The sequence below is a fragment of the Spea bombifrons genome, chromosome 13 (assembly GCF_027358695.1).
Source record: "Spea bombifrons isolate aSpeBom1 chromosome 13, aSpeBom1.2.pri, whole genome shotgun sequence".
Classification (NCBI taxonomy): domain Eukaryota; kingdom Metazoa; phylum Chordata; class Amphibia; order Anura; family Pelobatidae; genus Spea; species Spea bombifrons.
In genome coordinates this window covers 17,750,790-17,756,789 of record NC_071099.1, presented here as the reverse complement: position 1 = coordinate 17,756,789, position 6,000 = coordinate 17,750,790, and positions in this window count along the sequence as shown.

Below are 6,000 nucleotides of genomic sequence, written 5' to 3'. Positions count from 1 at the left end.
TCTCATATGAGCCTTGTCACTGATCTGTGGCCATGGACATTTATATCCTGACAGGGCAACTCAATCTACTTGTATGTCTCAACACAAGTGTCCTCTTGTGCCTACAATTCTACAATAGAATCATATACCAGTGGACTAGTATAGATGTGGCTTTGTGTGTGTGTGTGTATATATATATATACACACACTAAAACAATGGAACAATCCCTATGTGTGAAACAATGAAAATACAAGGGTGAATAATTACTTTATTGTGCATTTACCTGTATCCAATGGTACATAACATGTATATATATATATCATATACAACTTTAGACTATAGGAGCAAATGTATGTATTTGTTTCTTTTTAATTATATGTTTTAATTATATATATGTTTTGTATATATATATATATAATATATATATATATAAAAATGTGTGTGTGTCTGTATGTTTACATGTGTGTGTGTGTTAAATATTTCTACATATGGATTATATATTTATATAATACCGGTAAATATATATATATCTATCATTAAACCATATAATAATGTCATTAAATAAACATATACATACATTTGATACTATAGTCTATAGTTATATATGTTTATTCTTTAGAAGGAATTATCTTGAGTTTGTCTGTAGTTATGTGAAGGCTCAATAGTGAATTATTTCATATTAATTCATAGACCTTCTTTTTTAAATTAAAACATTCTTCATTCCTACAGCCAAAATGCACATAAAAAGCATGTAACAAAATGTATCCAAATGAAAAGCCTCCATTTGTGAAGTTTGGCATTTCATGGCACAGCCAACATTTTCACATGGCGTTAAATACAAAGCCATGTATCAAAGAAGGGTAAAGCGTATTTATTATTAACCCACTGAGAGCTAAAGCGGAGAGTCACATAAGGGTTAAACAACTAGATGATCAGCCTACCTATTTCATGTTGCAAACAGAGCCTTATTGTCATCCGTTATATGGGATCTGCAATTCTGGCAAAAATCTGTCTTTAATTTAGCTTCCCATATAAAAAATCTCAGTGTGTGATAATGAGCAGATGTCATGGAATTTAAACTGTAATCCCTCTCCTCCCTCAGCTTCCCCTCTCGACTCAAACTGGGCACTGCTGTATAGGTGTCATCAAACACAGCCACAACACACCGGTAATGTGTCCATGTGTATGGATAGGTAGACAGACAGACAGACAGATAGATAGATAGATAGATAGATAGATAGATAGTGATAGATAGATAGATAGATAGATAGATAGATTGATTTTAGAGATACATTTTTGCAGACAACACATTATCTGTATACCCAATAATATTATTACCAATTACTTCCACTTTTTTCTATAATGTTACCTTTTGCAAATAGAAAAATAAACAAAAATTCAGAATTCTTTTCACAATTTTATTTTTTCAAATGTTGAACTTTGTATTTTTGTTGCAACTATTTTATGCCCATTGATTTTAGTTTATTTATTATATTCTAAATATATTTTTCTTACATAGAGCTTTAAATTATTTTTATGAACGTAATTAACATGGGGCAAACAAATTTAATAATATGAACCTTTAGAAGAGTGTTAACTATTTCGCTCTTTTCTTGGTAATTCGCCTCGCTTGACTTTTAATTTCGGAAAGCGACTTTATATATCCAATATAAGCCGTTCTTTAAACACCCATACGATGCGTGTTTTTATTATTTTTGCATTTCATTTTATTAAATGAATACTATGCAAAAATACACAGTTATCTGGATTAAGAAATAAACGCGCGTTTCTACGCAAAAAAATATATATTTGTGTGTTTTTTTTTTAAATCAGGACATTTTCAGCTTTTGGTTACATAGTTTTAATATTTACTGTATTCGTTCATATTTTGTTAAATAACTTCTATCCTCTTTCCTTGTATATATATTTCCATGATGTTATTGGTATGTATGTGTGCATATATATATATATATATATATATATATATATATATAAAAATACCGTATATATATATATAAATAAAAATACCGTATATATATATATAAATAAAAATACCGTATATATATATATATATATATATAATGTGATTGCGACGTATGTGTATACATGCACACATACATATATGTCACACATCAGTAATATATATCTGAGGGGTAGGGGCACAGATGTCTGAGTGCAGCAGTTGATGCCAAGCCCCTCCTGGCATTGCCCCATGGTATGCACTTGGCACTGGGCACAGCCTGGCAGCTCCCCCCAGATGGGAGGCCCCTCTACACACAGTCTGTGTGGATGATCCCCGCGTTTTTCCCCTGATCCCAGAAATATACCAGGAGACTATATGGTATCAGCTTCCTATATATAATATATATATAATATAAGAAACTTCACTCCTGTGTCATCTGTTGCTCGGAGAAAGCACATACACACCGTGTGTGCGATATTTCAGGACATTACTTTTATATTTATTTTAGTTATCTTATTTGCATCTTACATTTTTGGTTGACTTAAACATATTTTAAGTCGCTGTCTTTGGCTAAAAATCATAGTTTATCAAAATAACGATTGCTATTATTAATATTATTATTATTGTTGTTATTTTACAAATTATTATTTATTGTAACCTGAATATAGGAAGAAATATACATGGTTATTATTATTTATAGGGTTAACCTGGATTTGGTAGCCTTAATAAATACTTTAATATAGAATAAATGGAAAGGGTGCAGCCATTTACCTAGCGTTTAAAGATTTGAGGCTTAATAAAAAATATATATACAAATATATTTTTATATATAATATTGTAAATAACGTGTTTCTGCGTTTCTTCTTGTGTGCATGTGATTGTGTCTGTTTTTAGGGACGTTTGCATTTTATTTGTAGTCATTTAGGGAATTTTAACTAAAAGTTGTTTGTGGATGATAATATTCCTGAGTAGACCCACGATATATGTATATATATATCACAGCACCACGATATATATATATATATATATATATTCCTCACAGCACCACGCTATATAAATATATGCACAAATGTACTTCTGAATACACTAAATATTCGAGGGTCTCGTATACATACCCTAATATTATAAACGTACCCATGTGTACCCATGGACACTTATGTGTGCGTACTAGTAGTAATGTTATTACACAATATACATGTATATACATGTATGTGTATATATATATATATATATATATATAATATATATATATATATATACGGGTGTGTGTCCCTATGTCTAGCTTAGAAAAAATATTTTTTAGATATTCGGAATGTCTGTATGATCAAGATCTGTCAGGTAGGTTGGCAGTGAAGGGGTTAATGAGCGGCTGAAACAAATGTTGGCATTTTTGAGAAGCCCCCCAGTCCCCTGAGGAAGCCAACAATGTCTAACTTCAGTCTCCTGTACCCACAGGGGCTGCATATGTCCTCTCTCTCCTTCTGCCAAGTCCTTGCTCAGATCCCACTTCCTATTCTCTCCTCGTCATCTTTCTTACCTTCTCTCTTTTACTCTCCCCCTCCTCGCTCTTTGTTTTGGAAAATAAAGAAAAACAAAACAACAGTAAAGTTCCCCATTATCCTCAGAGACCCAGTGCCTTATATTTAAGATAGGAGATCCTCTATGCAGGAGCAGACAGGGGAATCAGATGGTGGTAAATGTCTTGGGGCTGGAGGACAGGATTGTGATATCTTAGTAAATGGCGTGCTGTTCCTGGAAGACAAAGCGGTAGCTCCTAGGACTAATTTAAGGCAGATAGGTTGGCCTTTCTGCTCCTAATTCAAATGTTGTTTTCCTTAGAAGATCACAATACTGTCCTAACATCAGGCGCCGATCCATCCGGGCTGTCCAAAAATAAATCAATACCCTGTCTCTCCAGGATAGGTAGTGTCCCCTACTAAATCAGGTGACACACACACACACATATATATATATATATAGATATATATATAGATATATATATATATCAGGTGCGGGGTGCCTTAATACTCATCGAAGCTCCAGGGATCAGCATCTCTAAAGGGTTCAGATGTGTCTTCATTTACAGTTTTTAATGGTTATCCCCGACAAATCATATGTAGTTTATCATTCTACCTTAAATATCTTACATAACACCAATACATACCTGTTTGCACACACCTGTACATATATATTGTTATTATTACAAGGTTTTAATATTTAAGCATGTCTCTCTCTCTCTCTCTCTCTATATATATATATCTTATATCTTATATTTATAGTATAACATAGGCGCCGCTAAATATGGCATATATACATAGATAGATAGATAGATGTAATGTGTGTGTGTGTATATATATATAAATATAAGATTGAATATTTAATAATAATACATTTTGGTTTTATCTGCGTTCAGAGGCAGGGAAATAGATATCATCTGTATTAATTACATTAATTCAGTTGCTCTGTCACACTCACAAGCTGTGAGCTCTTTGGCTCAGGAGGTCTAACATAACTGTTATACTCTATGTTTTTATTATTAGTTAAAATACTACAGCTAATATTTTGCAAATATAATTATCGGAATTGTAAGTAGAACTTTGTGATATTTTCCACCCTTCTCCTCCTCTTATGTAAGAGATAGGTTATAACCTTAGCGTTATTTAATGAATGGTTACTGATTAAGATGTCCGTGTCCAGGACAGAGGAAATGGATCCGACTTTCAGCACCATGACCACGGACAGCTCCACACTGCTTCATCTCCACAAATCCAGCTTCTAAACCAGTCATCAACCAGCATTCCCAGCACAGACACCTAACAGATGTTCACAATGTATCCAGACCTCTTCATCAAAGTAGCCTGAAGTCACCACGACCCCCCAAAGACCCCAAGCACTGCCCTTTAGCCTTGCTATCAAGAATCACCTGATCCCTTCCTCTGCAGGTAAGAATGTCCTGATCACTCTTTAGCTCCTATTAAAAAAATCTGAATAGCCCCCAATAGAAGAATTTGTACAAAATTTCGTTACAGTCTACCAGTTTCTTGTTCATTCTGATGATTTTAATTTTGATAAACAGATATTGTAAATTCCATTAATGCTGTGTACCCATAGTACATATACTATTTTTATACACATATATACATAGTTTATATACTATTTTTGCAATGATCCATTCCAGGCAGTCAGAAACACTATTGAAGTGTACAAAGCCCCCCTGAGATCTCTTATTCTTCACAGCCCAGAGGAATAGCTATTTTATTTGTCCCATGATACCCAGCAAATATGACAAATGTTTAATATTTATTAATTGCACCCTATAAAGTCTTTTAATTACTAGTTAAATTGGTGCACGTGAGATTTTTCCAGCTGGACATCTTGTAAAATTCCTGCAGCAAGAACCAGACACCTCACTCCTCTAGATAAGATTTATGGATTGAGGAATTAACAGAGCATAAATGCCCTTTAAATTCCTAACCATTTTATTCTGCTACACAATTATTTCGAAAAATAGGGATACAATTGTAAAATAACATTTTTTAAATTAAACACGAGTCATTTTTTTTTTTTAATATTTATTACTTGAATTAAAATGGACACAAACACGACACTTCTGGTGCCCCCCACAAACTATTTACCTTTTTTTTTTTTCTACAAGCTTAACGATGGTATTTATCTTGTGAACATGTATCAGAGACATCGAAAAAAGTATTAAAAAAATAGTAACTATGATTTTTAACACATGAGATACTAACTCATGCCCTTAGGAGCAAAAATAATAAATAAATCAATCAATAAAAAAAAACTAAAATCAATAAATAAATAAATCGTTTCTAATGTATTTCCTGGAAGCATCTCAGCCAGGTTGGTAAAACGGATTCACTGAGGAAATAAAAAGGTGTTTTTTAAATTAAAAAAAGTGAGTGTATATATATATATATATATATATATATATATATATATATATATATATATATAGTGTATCTGTATTTTTTTCTTTCTCAACTACATGCATTACAGAAAAAATGTGTTCTGACAATATGCAAAAATCTCCATCCAA